Source organism: Lepidochelys kempii, chromosome 1 (genome assembly GCF_965140265.1).
Source record: "Lepidochelys kempii isolate rLepKem1 chromosome 1, rLepKem1.hap2, whole genome shotgun sequence".
Classification (NCBI taxonomy): Eukaryota; Metazoa; Chordata; order Testudines; family Cheloniidae; genus Lepidochelys; species Lepidochelys kempii.
This window is the reverse complement of record NC_133256.1, coordinates 94285992-94304697: the sequence shown is the minus strand read 5'-3', so window position 1 is coordinate 94304697 and position 18706 is coordinate 94285992. Positions and strand designations below refer to the sequence as shown.

Genomic DNA, 18706 nt, shown 5'->3' with positions numbered 1-18706 from the left:
GTGCTCAGCACTTCCACAACTCTGGCCTCCAGCGTCTCATGCAGAAAATGAGGTATAAGCAGCGGCCACCGGTGAACTGTTTAAGTAACGTACTCAGCATCACATAGGAACTGGGCAGAGACAGGGATAGCATTCAAATCTCCAGGGTGGTACTCAGCTACCTGAATCACAGCAGAAGCCTTTTTCCATTCATAGCAGTCCCCTGTCTCATTCACTACAGTGTCCAACTTCGAAAACAGATGAGGAAAGGGTCCTACACACAACAGCTTCCTTCACTACACGGCCCTGATTCATAGCACCATAGTTCTTGTGCACTGAATGAGGCTGGGGTTCTATGGGAAAAATAGTATGAGATCATGTATTTTTAGATTATCGTAGTTAAGGTTATGTTTTAGTTACGGGTATTTTTAGTAAAAGTCACGGACAGGTCACGGGCAGTAAACAAAAATTCACGGCCCGCGACCTGTCCATGACTTTTACTATATACCCTAACTAAAACTTGGGCTGAGGGGCCACGGGTGCTCTGAGGGGGCAGTCCGGAGGTGCTGGGAGAGTGGCTCAGGACCCCTATTGGTGCTGGTGGGAGGCAGGTGGCAGCCCATGGCCTGGGACCCTGCTGGTGCTGGGGAGAGAGGGGGCTGCGGGTGGCAGCACATAGCCTGGGACCCTACCTGGTGCTGGGGGGTTGGCAGGCTTCCTACCCGGCTCTGACTGGCATGTTCCTGCAGCTCCTATGGGGAGGCGCTGCCACAGGGGCTTGGCGTGCTGCTCCCACCACAAACGCTGGCTCCGCAGCTCCCATTGGCCGGGAATCACAGCCAATGGGAGCTGCGGGGGTGGCACCTGCCAGCAGCGTGCGGAGCCCCCACTGGCCCATCCATCTAGGACAGAGGTGGGCGAACTACGGCCCGTGGGCCACATCCGGCCCATGGGACCATCCTGCCGGGCCCTTGAGCTCCCAGCTGGGGAGGCTAGCCCCCCAGCCCCTCCCTTGCTGTCCCCTCTCCCCCGCAGCCACGCCACCACACAGGAAGCACAGCTGGCTCTGGCTGGGCAGTGCGGGTGCCAGTCCTGCCACTCTGAGCGGCATAGTAAGGGGATGGGAAACAGGGGGGTTGGATAGGCATGGGAGTCCCAGGCATGGGCCTGTCGGAGGGCGGGGGGGGGTAGATAGGGATCGGTGTGGTCAGGGGACAAGGAGCAGGGGGGTTGGATGGGTCAGGGGTTCTGAGGGGGGGCAGTCAGGGGGCAGAAAGTGGGAGGGGGCAGATAGGGGGCAGGGGCCAGGTTGTTTCGGGGGCACAGCCTTCTCTACCCGGCCCTCCATAAAGTTTTGCAACCCTGATGTGGCCTTCAGGCCAAAAAGTTTGCCCACCCATGGTCTAGGAGCTGCAGGGACATGCTGGTGGGAGCCAGGAAGTCCCACCCCAGATAAGCACCTCCCTGCACCCCAACTCCCTGGCCCAGCCATGAGCCCCCTCCCACACACCCAAACTGCTGCTGCTGCTGGTACTGGCCACTGCAGAAGTCACAGAAAGTCATGGAATCCGTGACTTCCATGACAGATTCACAGCCTTAATCACAGGTTTCAGAGTAACAGCCGCAAGTACTCCTTTTCTTCTTACAGCCTTAATCATAATGCATACGCACAACAGAGCTGAATTAAAATCTCACCGTTAACTTTAATTCTGGCATTTCCTAATTTTTGAGTGCCTAACTTTGCAACCCTAATGACATTTTAAGGTCAGTGTTTGTTTTGATTTGATTTGATTTTTTTAAGTTTAATTTATACATAGCCCAGTATAGGGTACACCAAGAGGTTGTGAACCATTTGAAAGTATTGTTTAAATATGAATGATGAATAAATAAATATAAGAAATCCTCACTGGACCTCTTCCTCGTGATTATTAATGTTAATTCACAGGTCATTATACCCATACCATAAGAATGGCCATACTGGGTCAGACCAAAGGTCCATCTAGCCCAGTATCCCGTCTTCCGACAGTGGCCAATGCCAGGTGCCCCAGAGGGAATGAACAAAACAGGTAATAATCAATGATGCATTCAGCTTCTGGCAAACAGAGGCTAGGGACACTATCCCTGCCCATCCTGGCTAATAGCCATTGATGGACCTATCCTCCATGAATTTATGTAGTTCTTTTTTGAACTCTGTTATAGTCTTGGCCTTCACAACATCCTCTGGCAAAAAGTTCCACAGGTTGACTGTGTGTTGTATGAAGAAATACTTCCTTTGGTTTGTTTTAAACCTGCTGCCTATTAAGTACAGTGAATGAATGAAACCAGAAGTAGTTCAGATATGCTGATAAGCAAATGTCTAATAGGCAGATGTGTTCTTACACATCAAAGTGAAGATCAGACACCTTCATTTCTTCTTAATGGGACAAGCTATGTTAAGGAACTATAGAAGATTCTCGGGGGAAGCTGTCTGGTAAATCTTATCTAAAGGACCACTTTATCTCCTCTCCCTCAACCTTCCCCACTCTGATGGGCTGATTCTGGTCTACCAATAGTTATTTAGGTTTCTTGGTCCTATGAAGACAGACAGGAGTGAGAGGTTCAATCATCCTCACTCTTAATTCCATATTCCCAACTCCCTGCTTCAGCTTTGAAGCAATTAAATAAATCATCCCACTGGTTTCCAGGCCAACACCAGGTGGCAAGGGTGAATTCACGACCCAAGGTTATATTGATATCTCCAGTTGCCATGGAAAATCTTCCTCATTAAGTACCATGGCATATGATATCATAGTAACTAAAATACCTATTCATCGAATAGTCTGATTTGTTTTTCGAATACCAGAGTAAATAGACCAGGGCTTGAACAGAAAGTGAATGAGAGGGAACTCAGAAATAAATGAGCTTAATAAATATAGGGCAAAGAGTGAAGGGGAGAGGAGTTCTCTTATTAAATGTCTTCTAATTGAGTCCTGAAATATACACACAAAATTACATCTGCAGCATTGTATTTGGCAGAGTTTTGAATTCTAATGCGTATGGAATGCCAAGCTCGCTTGCTGCCATTCATCCACTGGGCTATCATCCAAAGATGGGAAGGCTGCTGCTGCTACTATCATTAGTCACTGTGTACTCACTTGCTGGGAAAGCTGGAATATGTACAAGGGACTGTTAATTAGCATGGGGGAAATGAAGCTACTCTGTAAGGAGCAAATCTTCCCCCCCCCCAATTTTCAGAAGCGATAATATTTACCTATGAGCTGGGTGTAATGGTTTCTGCAGCTAGGAAAGGAGAAGACCAAATCAGAGCACGCATCTTGTAGGTATCTTTAAGTTAATCGAATTATTATTTGAGATCAGAGTAGGTATCTACAGCTAGCACATTCTAGCCTGAGAAGGGGCAGTCACAGCTGACTGAAATTTCTGTTTGGTGGAAACGGAGAATTTCCTTATACTTGTAGCTCTACCTAAAACCATGACTTGGCAATGGGAAAACTATTAATCCTTAGGTACAGGTGACTTATCTATTCTCTGGCTGTAAAAATGTTTTAGGATGTAGTGTAAACATCAGGCAAGTGATTATATATTATTATTTAGGGATAACAATCCTATATGATCAATTCCCTTTTCCCGCACCTCTATCACACAAATCACATAAAGCTACCATTGGTTTACTGGGGATGTATACATTTTGAGAACCAAGAATTATATCCAAACTACTGACATAGAACATACTATATTTTCTCATGTCTATATTATAGACAGTATGTCATGATGCTAATTATTAATTCATTAATTAAACCTGAGGTGTTTTAAGTACAAATATAAAGGACATCCTTCACCAGAGAGTCAGTGTACCTGATGGTATAGAAACTAATTAAATCCCCAGCATACCCGTGTTTCTTTAATCTGCATTTAAAAGATGGAACAGCATCAGTTTGTTGAATTAGGATCACAGGATGATTCCACAGTCAGGGGGTAAAGTCGCTAATGGCTGGTTCCAGTTGTTTCAAACTGATAATGAGGACTTTTCAAATAAAAGGCTGATGCAGACTTACGTGAACAACTACAGGCCGATGATAAAAGATGGTCAGGGAGCTTCACTGTGTTGGACACCGATTACTGAGGCATTTGTAAGTAGAGGGGAAAAAAGGCATTCTGAAGTCTATATGAAATTCTGCAGGAAGCTAGTGAAGAGATATTTCTGAACAGGTATAATGTGATGAGACTGATTGGAACCAGCAAGAATTCAAGCTGCTACGTTTTGTATTAACTGAGTCTCAATATGGCAATATTTTGAAGGAGGTAAAGTGAAACTCCAGACACAACAAGCAGAGGGTTGTTTAAAAAAAAAAAGAAAAGAAATCTGAAGCAACAGTAACATACATTTTTTTTTTTTTTAGATAGTCAGAAGTGGTGCTATGAGGGGATACTGCCAGGGAGGGAGCAGCAATCTCTCCTCCCTTTCTTACGTGAAATTAACAAATCAAAGCTCTGTTTGAATCAATCCAACCAATTTCAATAAGTTCTTTGACATCCAGAACTGGCCATCCTATAAGACAACACAATCTGCTTGGCATTAAAAAGCACCTCAATAGTTTGAGGGAAAGGATAAATTGTTTTCTGTATTAACACTGGAAAATCAAGATCACATTGGCAGGAGATGGATGGTAAGAGCAAAATAGCAGTTTAACACTAGAAATAGGCAAATCTTTAGAGGATCAGAGTTAAGGAACTGCGTGCTTATCTGAATTAGCTACTCCTGTTCTCTACAGAACCAGGCTAGAGTCTTGTCAGAGCACATTTCTCAGGAGATTTCTGGCAATTCCACTTCTGATCATAGGCTAAGTCCATACTTATGGTAGTGTTTAGAGTACGTGCATTACATATGTAGCTATATGCCACAGTGAAAGGCAGGCTGTGTCCACACTTGTCGTTGTGGTGTGTAGTTACACACCGCAGTGAAAGGCTCTAGTGGCAGGGAAAAGCTCTGGCATGCTGGAGTGTGTAGAGTGCCTTGTGGAGATTATACTTTAGGAGTGTAGGGCATTTTAGTTTACTGTACTTGCCTAAGCCATGCCTTAGCATTTACACTGCTATTTATATCCATGAAAGCTGGGCGTGCAGTGTCTGTACTCTACACACCACTTTAAGTGTAGAGGTACCTATAGACAGACATTCCCAATCAACTCAATCCTGGATATCTTGCTGGAAGATATGCTTTATCCAAACACAAGTTTAGTGTGTAGTCAAACAAAAGGTTATTGGGCTCATTCCTGGGGTAACTAGTTGAAATGTAATGGCCTATGATACACAAGAGATCACATTAGATGATATAATGGTCCCTTCCGGTCTTAAACTCTGTGAATTCTTGCCAGAGCTTAAATTTCAAAAATGAATAAGAGGAATTTCTTCTTCTCTTCTGCCTTTCTCTGTATTTCTTAAACCAATTGGAAATAAACCAACAGATCACTGTTCTCAATAGAATGCTCACAGAGTATTGTCTCTTTCATTCTGGCTTCTTTGTTCTATGTGTAAATGAAAGATTGTGCATCTGTAATATGGTTCCAATGGCTGAAAGAAGGCACATCAAGGTACTAGTATCACTTAACAGAGATCATATCAAATGAAAAAAAAAAACACATTCATGTAACTTAAGGTTGCACAGTTAAAAATCACAAAAAGTCAGGAAAGGCAAAAGCTAAGGTTCTATCAGATCAGTCATCTGAGACTTCATCAATATCATGCCATTGACTTGAAGAGGACTCTTCACAAGCATAATGAACCATACATGGTGTAAATATGATCAATTAGGATGGAAATTGGAACAAGCTTACACTTTCATGTTGGGAAAATCTTCAGATATCTTCCTGCCACTTGGGATTGTTCCTTTTTCCTCATCTTTCTGCTTGTTTGCTTGGGATGTGATATAGCCTACATTATGGGCTGATACAGTAAGCTACATCTCAATTAACAAGGGGGGAGGGACACAATAAACCTGGATGAGAAATATTGTATGCTGGTTACTTGACGCTTTCCAATCAATAATATTAACAATTAAATGGTTCTAAGTAGGGATGGAAGTTCTCACTTCATGTAGGTGAATGGGATGGAAGCAATTCCAGAGGCAATTTCTCATCTTTGCTGCGATTGTTTGGCTGGACACACTTGGGTTAACAGAGCAGCAGTATATATGTTTACACTTAGATGGATTTAAATTCATAATGGAAAAATTTGAAAGTTTGTGGCTGGGGTTAAATGAAAGTTTAGACTTGACAGAATATTACACAATGAAGGACATTTTTAAACAGAACCTACATTGCTGAAATATTCTGTCATTCCTGTTGGTTAAAGGATTTTATTACTTGTGGGGCAGAGACAGGGCAGAACATGTTTCAGTGAGGGATTGACAATGTCCCATATTAAAACTGTCCCAAAAACAACCTGACAGCAGCTGCTCCTCTCTCAGGCTAAGCCCCTAGTTCTGCTTAAAATCTATTTTAGGTACTGATATGGCCCCTATTACCACAGTATCTGAGTGTCTCAAAATCTTTAGTGCAGAGGTTCTCAAACTTTTTTTTTTGCGTACCACTTGAAAATTGCTGGGGTCTCGGCAGACCACTTAATGGACACTTTGCAAATGTTGTTTGTACCATTAGCTAACTATTGTAAAGCACTTTGGATAAAAGCACTATATAAAAAAATGTAATAATAAACATTTTTTGTTCTACAAATAAAAGCACACAACTCATATTTTAATATCAGTATTCTTACCTTTCTAATGTGATAGATGTGCCCTCTTTCCCCTGCCGCGGCAGCCCCCAAGCTGGGGATGGGAAGGAGAGGGGGTCTCTTCCTCTCCACCCCACCGTGGCAGCCCCTGAGCTGAGGTTGAGAAAAAGGGCTGTCTCTCCCTGGAAGCCACAGCCCTGGGGCTGGGGAAAGTCACTTCTTTCTCTGGCTGACGCAGTCCTGCACATCCCACATTGCCCTCACCCCCCCTTCTCGCCCCACTGCCCCCTCCCACTTACCCCTAATGCCCCCTAAGGCCACCACCTCACCTTACATATTCATCTTCTCCAGGGTCCAGGCACCTAATTAGTGGAGCCACTCCTGCGTAGAGGGAACTATCCGTGGACCACCTGAATGGAGTTCGCAGACCACTGGTGGTCCACGGACCACAGTTTCAGAACCACTGTTTTAGTGTATTTATTCACACAACACCCCATTTAAAGGTGGGGTACTGAGGCACAGGGATTAAGTGACTTGACTATGGTCACACAGGAAGCCTATGGCAGGGAAAGAAATGAATCCAGGTCTCCCAAGTCATAGGCCAGTGCCTTAGCCACCGGACACATGCTTCCTCTCATCAGTAGAGGAGTAGTAGTACCAAGCCCCTTTCTCTTACACATTCCAGATATGATTTACAAGTTCATTTGGTAAAATTTGTGGTCTACAGGAAAACACCACAAGCAGACAAGTTGTTAAGATTACAAATTGTTAAGACTACAGTGTGGCTCCTGCCCGGGCGCGGCTCCCCATCCATACACTGCATGACCTTATGGTGGCTGGGCAGCTGACGGGGCTGCAGGCATGGCCACTGGGCGCGGCGGAACAACTGGCGCTGGGCTCACTCCTGCGCCATGTACTGCTGGTGCGCAATGTGGCGTCGCTCTGAGGCACTATGGCCCAAGACTTTGCCCAGCTCAGCGAGCTGCAGAGGTGCTATGGGCCCGGGCTGGCCAGGCTGGCCTTCCCCTGCAACCAGTTTGGCCACCAGTAGAACACTACCAATGAGAAGACCCTACTTTCCTTAAAGCATGTCCGCCCTGGCAATGGTTATGAGCTCAACTTCACCATGTTTGAGAAGTGTGATGTGAATGGGACAAATGCTCACCCACTCTTCACTTTCCTGAAAGAGGCACTGCCTTTCCCACATAATGATCCAGTGTTGCTGATGACCAACCGACAGTACATCATCTGGTCTCCAGTGTGCAGGAATGACATCGCCTGGAACTTTGACAAATTCCTCATTGGGCTTGATGGCATTAGGGTGACCAGATGACAGGGACAAAATATCGGGACACATGGGGGGGCAGCCACAGGGTCACCCCCCCCCACCACCAGGGCCGGCTCTAGGTTTCTTGGCGGAGTGCTACCGAAGGGAGAAAAAAAAAGCCGGAGTGCTGCCAAAGCAAAATATTGGGACAAATGGCATCCCGACCGTACATCGGTCAGGACATGGGACAAACAACTAAATATCAGCACAGTCCTGATTTTATCGGGACGTCTGGTCACCCTAGATGGCATGCCCTTTAAGCGCTACAGCAGGCACTTCGAAACTATCAAGATCCAAGATGACATTGAAAAGCTCCTTTGGTATGTCCCGTAGAATGCTCTCAACCAAGCCAAAGTCCTGCTGAAACTTTTCTCTCTCTTCAGCTACATTGTTACAGAAATTCCATACACCAACCCTCTAAACAGATAAATATGCATGACCCCTTACTCTTGCACAGTACCCATTTTCATTAATAAGAGGAAAGATCAATGTGGGGAACATGATGGAAAATATTTTTATCAACTGGACAAAGATTACTTACATGTAGGAGAAACCGTCCAATATTTTCATGCAACCTTTTATGCTCATTCCTTTTCTTGCTTTCCTAGTTGGTTTCACATAGACTTCAAAGTGCCTTTTTCACTTTGAAATGTATCAGTAATAAGGGTCCAGCATAGTGTAGATCTTTGACCATCTTTTGTCATGTGTTTGTATTTGTTCATTTAGGTCTGCATCACCCTTTAATTTGACATGTCCTCACTATCAATTTGAAAGCCTAAAGTGCAAAAATTTCAGAGAACTACTATGTATGTACTGAATAGCTATATTTATCTTATTTTGTTGAATATTATGGTTTAAATTTAAAAGATTGGAAAACTACAACAGACAACATAAAAAGCATATTCATACGGTGTCTGGTATGGATACAAAATACCAGCAAACTGCATTGTGAACCACTCAGACAGCATGAGTTCTGAGTATTTTTCTATCTTCCCTAAAAAGTTTAGAAACATCAGTTGTATGTTGTTTAGAATGACATTTCTGCACAAACAAAAATACTGTACTTGGGTGACCTTTATACAGCATTTCTGTGCATTTAAAATAAAGACTTAAAGTTTGTTTTATGTATTTACTTCATAGGATCCCAATTATGCATCAAAGACAGTCAGACTCTGGTATTTTATACATTCCATCTACAGGGCAAGAGAAGAGAAAGACAGATTCCAACATGTAAATCTGACAGCCTGCTGGAAATTATCACAGCTGCTTTGATTTTCAACAAGGCAGGTATTTTGGAAATGTAAAAACTTCAAGAACAGTTGAAAAACATTGAGGGGAATGTTGTATAGATTTGACATCTGGGTGCTTCAAAATCTGATCTAAAGATTCCAACCTATGCCTTATTGTTGTCTGTTTAAATCTTTAACATGCAGCGTCAAGGCCACCGTCTCACATCCATGTTGACACTGATGAAATTACTCGGAGTGATGCAGTCTCCTGAGGCGCTCACTATCACAAGTAATGAAATAAGAAAGGACCAAAAAAAGTTTTCTGATCCTGCATAACAAAGCAGAGTAAAAAATAAAGACAATATTTGAAAATATGTGCATAAGTGATTTTCTTCCCAAAGAATCTCAGTAGCATGACAGATTTGTCAATAAGCATAGACTACAATAATACGCAAGAGGCACTCGGATACTATGATAATGGGCAGGGTATAGTCAGACCAAGAGATAGCAAATTAATTTAGCTGTTGAATTAAAGAAGGGAAATTATGGCTTTCTTTAATCATTTTCAGACAGTTGTACCCCAGCTGCTAGTTTCCTGCATCGTGTAAACATCTTATTGCAGCCTCTTTAGCTACCCTTGCAACTTCTCATTCATTAATTTGCTTTTCAATATTTTACTAGCTCTTTATTCCACAACAGAATGTACAGTGACTCTACCAAAACAGACTGGGCACAGATATACTGTTAGTTGGTTCTAACCAGTTTGGGTGTTTTAAGGTACTCTTTTGATCTTCTTAGTCTTCTGTATAATTAAGTGTAGCACTTCTAATAATTGCTCAAACTTTTTGGTAGACTGTCTTAACACCTTGTTTCCCTTAAATCCCTTAAAGTAACTGCTGACTGTAATCAAATTTATTAGTAAGAGCAGAGTTTAAACAGCTACAGGTCTCCAGCTGCTGAGCTCTTCCACCATAGCTCACAAAGAAACTACATTTCTGTGTCTGTACAGAACAATCAGAAATTACTATTCCCATCCTGCCCCCCTCTCCCCACACACAGTTCATCAAGGGAACAAATGTCATGTCATCACAAATGAGATCTCAAAATCCAAAGTGCATAAAAATTTGAAGTGTCCACAAGAGCAGGAACTAATAGATCTGCTCATTATGCCCCTGAACCACCAATTTAGAAAGGAACCTTACGCTGAGTTCAATTTGGAGATTTTAGTGTGGGAATACTAATTTTTTAATTCAACAGTAAGAAATGGCAGGTAGCATATTTATTACAGCTAGCTGGGTATTTTCTGTTGGAATGATTTTCCAGTGGAAAATGGCCTCTTTGCAAAGTTGAAATTTTCCACAGGAAAATTTTTGCTTTTCCTGTCAGGAAAATCAAAATGACAGTTCTCTACATGCCCATCTGAAAGACAGACAGAAAGGGAAATTGACAAGAGCTTTCCAAGTGGGCAACTTGTAAGCTGAAAAATTCTATTTCAATTCTCCCAAAATGGAATTTTCCTGGAAATCTCTTCCTATGACAAATTTCACATTTTACTTTTTGTCCTAGCTTGGGATGATTTTTTTTCCAAAAATGTTAAGTTTTTCACAGGAAGGGATTTCCATTTTTTGGCCAGCTGTACTCTTCATGAATGATTATTACATACATTGGTTTGCGTGAAGGCATGAATCTGAAGACTAGGATGTTTTATCCACCTGAAAAGTACGATAATCATTTAGAAACCTACTGGCTGAAATTTCTCCTCCATATTACTGAAAAAATATGTATATGCTCCCCTTTCCCCACTCCTTCCCCCCCAAAAAAGGGGTAATTCATCAGATCTGTAGGTTTACTGAACCTTATGGGTGCTGACTCACTTCAGCACTAACAAAATCAAGTTTCAGATTTTGCACAGAGCTTCTGAGGTCATTACTTGATTAAAGCTGCTGTATTGGATTTGTTTTCTTGTCATACAAAATTACATCTTTTAAAAATAATCCACACTTAGAACACAGAGGTATAGTGTTGGAATCTCTTCATCACAATATTGCTTTATTCCATTACAATATAATGATTCAGTAATGAGAGCAGAACATGTGATGAGTGCAACACTGGCAGACCAGGTGTTAGCTCATGCCAAAACTTTAGGCCGTAGTCGAGTGCTGACAAATTCATTTCTGGAAACCAGTCTGTGTCACCTGTGTGAGAATATGGTTAACATGGGTATTAGACTTATAGCAATGTGTTGCATTAATCTCACTCATAATATCTTTATCATATGCTATAAGGCAAAGTTAAGTTTTTGCTTTGTAACAATAAAAACTGTTTGCTCTGAAACTGTGAACCCAGTCAGGAGGGATCATCTCCTGATCATCAAGAAAGGCTATCAAAACTAAATGGGCCACTGTGGGACATCACAATATAAAGACTTTGTTAATTGTCCCCTTACACCCATAAAGAGGCTACGTGCAAAAGGCTTCATCCAATCAGCTTGAATTCTAGAAGAAGGAAGTAAAAATAGCTGACAAGAAAATTTTCCATCTTTTGCTGTTGGGGCCTGGTCTACACTACAGAGTTAGCTGATGTAAGGCAGCTTATGTTGACCTAACTCGTTAAGCATCCACACTAAAATGTAGCTCCCAACAATGTAATCTGCCCACTACACCAACTTAATAACTCTACCTCTGAGAGAGGCTCAATGTAGTTAGGTTGATGCAGTGTCAGTGTAGATATTGCATTGCTTACACTGACGGTTGCTGCCTTTCAGAAGCTATCCCACAATGCTCCAGTTAAATAGGTGCATGCACTCCTAGTGAGGACACGCAACAGCAACACAAGGAGCATAGTGTGGACATACAAAAGCAATTTAATTACTGCAGTGGCTGTACATCAACTTAACCTAGGTCAACTTAATTTTGCAGTGTAAACTTGCCCTTGAACTCTCACAGGACTGGAGCTACGAAACAGAAGTAGGGTCGACCTGGATTATCGCTAAAAGGCATTCAGAGCTGACAGATTACTACAAAACTCAGTCACCTTTTCAAGCCATAGACTGTGATTCAATTGTGTATATGTTTGCCTGCGTTACCCTTATAATAGCTCTCATTTCTTTTCTCAGTTAATAAATTCTTAGTTAGTTTACAATAAGAAGGTCTATAAGTGTTGTCTTTGGTGTGAAATCTAAAGTACATATTGACCTGGGGTAAGTGACTGGTCTCTTGAGACTGGAAGGAACCTGCATATTTTGTGATCTTTGGTGTATGGCAACCATCTATCACTAAGTCCAGCTTGCCTGGATCGCAAAAGAGCCTGAAATACCCAAAGGGACTGTTTGTGACTCCATGGTAAGACTGTTATAGTCTTTTAGGAGTTCACCCTTGCTACCGGGTTGGTGAAATCTAACTATAGAACATACAAGTTTAGGGTCTCTGCTCTGCTCCTTGACAATCTGTCCTGAGGCTGGCACTCACGATTGTAAGCCACTCCAGACAGTGTGACTGAGAAATTCCTATTTGACATCCATGTTATTACTATTATTTTTAAAGAAGAGTTCACATACACGACATGAAAAAGGAGCTGAACTGTGACAGAAAGGGCTACATTTTTAAGAGTGATTAGTGAGTTTAGATGCAGTGAATTCTGGGTGCCTAACTCGTGACACCTTCAAGAGGTCTGATTTTCACTGTTGTTAATTGAGCTCCCTGAAGGTCTCTCAATCTGGGCACCCAAAATATGATGCATTTAAAATTACAGATTATTTCAGCTGTTTGTTATTAATTATTATTATTATTAAGGTCAACAATTTTGCCTTGAGAAACTTACAACATGAATCCCAATCCTACAGTTTGCTGAGTCCACATTACAGGACTGAGGTTGTGGGCACAATAAATACAACAGAGCGAAAAAGTGAAATGCCATTACTTGCTGTACAAAGCATTCAAAATCACCTTCACTACTAGCTACACATATTCAGCTAAGCAGGTGTACATTATTTGACTTGAGCTCAGGTGCAAATACATAAAATGATTTGGAACAAAATACTCCAGTTTTATTTTAATTTAGCGCCTGACTTTCATAGGTCCTACTGAAATCAATGGGAGATGTGCATATTTGGCAACTCTGAAAAGCAGATCCTTATTTATTTATTACAGCTGGTGGTTGTCTTTGGACCCGTTTAACTGTGTTTTGAAAGTGGCCTATCAGATGAGAACAAATAAAATGCCTGAATTCCCATTATCAAAACGAAGAAGAAGAAAAGATGCAGCACCAGCTGTCTCTGGACAAAGTCGGATACAAAGTAATAACTGTCCTGCCATTGCGCCTGTACTCAATTTCAAACGTACATCTGTCATTTTATTTTAACAGACTAACAAGATGGGTTCACAGCCATCTGTGCCTCCACCTTGCACACAGTTCAGGCTTTACAACTTTTAAAAATACTATTCAAAGTAAAAGAAAACAATTGTAGGTGATTAAAGAAAAAAATTTGGAAGTTCATTAAATCTGACAATAAAACGATCCCTGTGAACTAGAATTATAAAAGCAGCATGTTCAGTTGTAGGTGAGTAATGAAATCACTAAGCTCTGCACAACTCACAATGGGCTAAAATCCTACAGTCTTTACTTAGAGCTATATTGTAATCTCACTTGGTTAAATCAGTGGGAAGGAGATAGAGGGTTTAGGGAACTCCACGGAGTTCTGTTGTTTTCTCTCATTGTAACCCTCAGAGGAAGGGATTTAAAGGGCTGCAAAGGAAGCATACTCACAACCTACAAACCTAGTGCATCCTGAGGAAGCTAAAGCCCAAAGGCGTTCTATCTGCTCCATAGTACTGTCCATCATTAACTCCTACAATAAGGTTCAAAATGGGTCTGTCAATAGGGCACAAGACTGGGAATCAGGATGTTTAGATTCTATCCCCTATTCTGCCTTTAACTCACTGTGCAATGTCAGGTAAGTCACTTAACCTCTCTGTGCCTCAGTTTCTTAGCTGTAAAGTAGGATAATGATGGTTATCTTTTCCTGTAAAGCAATTTTAGTTTGATGTATGAAGATAGCTATTTAAGTGTTATAATTTAATATGATTAGACAGTCACCTGGGCCCAAGGCAAGTTTTCGGTTAAGTTTACAAACTTCTCAGGAAAGAGCAGTATGGCTGCTTCCCTTGCCCTATCCTGTCCAGCATGCCTAATATTCATAATTATTACAAAATAGTAGCATATCAGTCCTATGGCATCACTCTGTTTTTTTAAGAATGCAATGTATTGGTACCATGCAGTTAGCAAAAGTGAAGTCCAAGAGTAATAATATTAATTTACAACATATGGTAAATGTACATGTAGAACCTGTACTAATGTAACCTTAAGGGCTCATGCCTGCCTGAGTACTCTAAATACACTCAGTAGGTCTACTCTCATGGGCATACAGGCTAAAGTTGCACAAAATACAATAAAATGTCATGAAATGCAAACGTCAAGGTGCTAACAGGAGTGGTAACCGCTGCATTATCCATCTTACTCTTTAAGTTTAGGTTTTATACTGTACAACAAGTAGTAGCATATTAGGTAGAGCATGTGGATTTCTGTTGGCAGAATAGCCACAATCAATATCCAGTCCTCATTTCTAATAATTATTTGACAGTATTCAACACTTTTTTTTGTATCTTTTGTAAAGAAGTAGGACTTCATCACCAACATTCTGCCACTATTTGAGCTGACCAAGAATACACATTACTTAGGTCTGAACATTCAGAGCTGAAAACAGGAGGCTTACGCAATGGGCGCTGCTTTTAAACGGTTCCTAAAGCTCAGCATCACCAAGATGTATATCTGTAGTGGAGCGAGACTCACCACCGTGGCGCCTCCTGCTGGCCATTCTAGAATTAGCACAAGTCCTTCCACAGGGCGCCCACCTCCAGTGGTGTCTCACTCGCCGTTACTCCTGCTTTGCTGTCTCCCCCCACTTTCGGGGGAACTGGCAGTCTGTAGTCCAGCCACTCGCCTGCTGGCCTGCTGCAGGTTATAATTGTTATAATTTAATATGATTAGACAGTCACCTGGGCCCAAGGCTGGCCTGCTGCAGTCACCAGTCTAGTCCCTTGCTCCAGGGAAAAACTGCAGTCTGTGTTGGCCCCTTCCCTCAGGGCAAGTGGGGGCAGCCGTAGCACCTTATCTGCCCTTCCTCCAGGGCCTCAGCTCCTTCTGCTCTGCTACCCTGCCCAACACTGCTCTAGGCATAGTGCTCTTAGGCAGCCACTCCTTCTCCCTAGAAGGCCAGGGAGAGACTGCCCTCTGCTCTGTTGAGCAGTCCTTTAAATAGCCCTGCTGGCTCTGATTGGCCACAGCAACAAGCCACCTCCCAATTGGCTTACTTAGTGAGCCCTCCTCTAATTGGAGGGCTCTGCACAGGCTCCCTCTGGCCTGCTTTAATCCTTCCTCTTCTTAGTGTGGGGCAAGTGCCCCACTACAATGTCCCATTCATGGGAATGTGTAATTCTAAACAAAACAGCCTAGATCCATACAGGATTTTACTCTGAGAAAAAAAAATGATAAAATTATCTCTGTATAAACAGACACATAATGGATATAGCACATTAATAAGCATGATGAACACAGAAGGTGGGATTTTCAAAAGAGTTTAATTTACTTAGGAGCAAAAATCACATTGAAAATCAATGGAACTTGTGCTCCTAAGTCATTAAGGGCTTTTGAAAATTCCCACTTCCATGTGAGGTTCACATTAATTTAATAAAATATTATTTTTGAAGTGTATGTAAAAAAAAAAAGTACCGTATATGCTCGTTCATTAGCCCGTTCGTTTATAAGCTCACCCTCCAAGATGGATAGGTAAAAATGGCAAAAACTTTATGACGCTTTTATAAGCTGACCCTATATTTCAGGGGTTGGCAAACTTTGGCTCCCAGCCTGTCAGGGTAACCTGCTAGTGGGCTGAGACATTTTGTTAACCTGGAGCGTTCTAAGGCATGAAGTCCCTCAGCTTCCAGTGGCTGTGGTTCACTGTTCCCAGCCAATGGGAGCTGCAGGAAGTGGTGGCCAACACCTCTCTCGGCCTGCGCCACAGCTCCCGTTGGCCGGGAATGGTGAACCGCGGCCACTGGGAGATGAAGGGCTCTGTGCCTGTGGACGCTCCAGGTAAACAAACATCCCAACCCACCAGCAGCTTACTCTGACGGGCCGGGAGCCAAAGTTCGACAACTCCTGCTATATTTTAAAAGTTGGCATCACAAGAAACACTCAAAAGTTTTGCTAGAATTATTTTAATGTAATCTAACAAAAAACCTGTTATTACCTGTTGTTATAATAATAACTGAACAAATATGTATTCACCTTCAAAATTACAGTCAATGTTTTAAATATCCATTAACTAATTTTAAAGTCTCATATTGTTCTAAGGTACTTATTTAAAAAGTCTTAAAGTCCTTCAAAGTCCGAATCAGTCTCCGATTCACCAAACAGTTAATTAAACTTGGCTTCAGTCACAGCTGCACCTGCATTGTCATCGCAGAGGTCAGCAGTGTCGTCTTCAGACTCAGATTCCTTCTCATCATCAGACTCTGTTGTGTCATCATCAAATATGGCATCATTTTCTGATCCATCGAGCGCATTGCTGATAAAGCATTTCTGAAATGATTTTTCTATCATTTCGGAGGGAATTGACTCTCACGTGTCCTTGACTCACTGGGCGACCAGATTGATTTCGGGCTTCATAAGATTCCTGCCTTTTGTCAACTTTGCCATGCCTGAGCACATCCATTCAGACCACATTTTACATAGCCTGTCTTTAAAGGGTTTGTTCAGGCAGACATCAAGTGGTTGTAGAACAGAAGTTAAGCCTCCAGGTATTACAACCAAAATAGTTTTCATTTTTTTCATTAGTTTTCATTTTTTTGGCCACATTTTTCACCTCATTCATCTTGTGTGCCCTGAACATGTCCCAAACGAACACAGAAGATCTTATTCCACACTTTTTCCAGCCATTCAATCATCCCACTTTTATCCATCTATACCTTTTCGTGTGCACGTACGGTGACACCAGCAGGAAATTTCATGTTTTTAGGCAAGGTTTTTGTTTTAAAAACAACAACAGGAGGGAGCTTTGATTCATTGGCCAAACACAATAAAACTACTGTAAAATGGATTTTTTTCATGACCACTGGTTTTAATTAAAACTGTTTTTCACCAACACCGGTTACAGTTCTGTTGCTCGGAAGATCAAACGTCATCAGTGTTTTGTCCACATTTCCTATTTGCAACAGCTCAAATGCATATTCCTTTTCATGTTTTATAATAAACCTTTGGAAAGATTCAATTTTTTCTTCCAGATCTCTCGGCAGCTTTTGTGATATCTTTATTTGCTGATGAAGACCGAGACCATGACTGTTCATGAAGTGAGTACACCAACCCGCTAATGCGACAAATATTGATGGCTTTACTGACTTGTATTTGTTGTCTTTCGACATTTGCAGAGCACACAGATGAATTCCAGTTCTAGTGATGATGTACCCATTTTGTCAACATTCAACAACCCAATCATTGAGATCTTTCTCCAGCTGAGGAAATGAAGCGCACCTCGTTGGACATTTGTTCTTGCTTCTTGGCATGTCTTTTAGTATTTTTTCGCATTCTCTTACTTGCTTCTCATTGATACAGAATTCACACGCGGAGGCGCAATTATTGTTTGCTTCTGCATATTCAACAATTAAGTTTGAACGCTGCGTGATAAGCAGACTGTTTTCTTTAGATTTCACTGTTCATTTTAAATACTAGTATGAAAACCTTAGAAAATAATAATTTACTTATAGATTTTGTAGGACTTTATATAGGAATGTCACCTGATTTATCACTGTCAAATTATTATTGTTCTTTGTTTATTTCAAAGCAGCCCTGTAGGTTGGCATGTCTGTGGTGATAACAGGCATTTTAAATTTTATTACCGATTCCATCGATTCTGCATGTTATATTTTCAGATTGGCTCGAGACTTATGAGGTCCATTGGTAGAAATGCATGAAGAGATCAAATTACACAGTGGCGGACTGACACCAGTGCCATAGTACTATCATTCATTGTATTTTTCTGATTGGCTTGTAAGTGTAGCATTTTGTGAAATGCATGGGTCAAATGTCATGCAGATCTGAGCACTGCTCTTTTAGCATTTATTTCAAGCCAATCTAGTCCACTAAACAAAGCCTTTGCAACTTTAAACGGCTGCAGTATTGACAATAATAAATTCTTTTACGATCAATATAAGTATGGGCTATAAAAATAATTATAATGTAGTCCTGTAGTAGAACAATACTAGGAAAAGCATACAGCTAGTACGAGGAAAATTGAACTTGGGAAACGTGTTTTTAAGAACTTTGTTTAAATGGACATGAACTGAAAAATTATATAATCAATATCCATATGTTTTATTTATATTAATAA

At 41.6% G+C, this 18706-nt stretch overlaps 1 protein-coding gene and 1 pseudogene across 2 annotated transcripts in view; one reads left to right on the top strand and one right to left on the bottom strand.

Moving 5' to 3' along the window:
* The window catches only part of GPC6 (glypican 6), a 1118215-nt gene that overhangs the window by 720891 nt on the left and 378618 nt on the right, over positions 1-18706 (bottom strand). The window lies entirely within an intron of this gene.
* Positions 7538-8413, top strand: LOC140912765 (glutathione peroxidase 1-like; annotated as a pseudogene).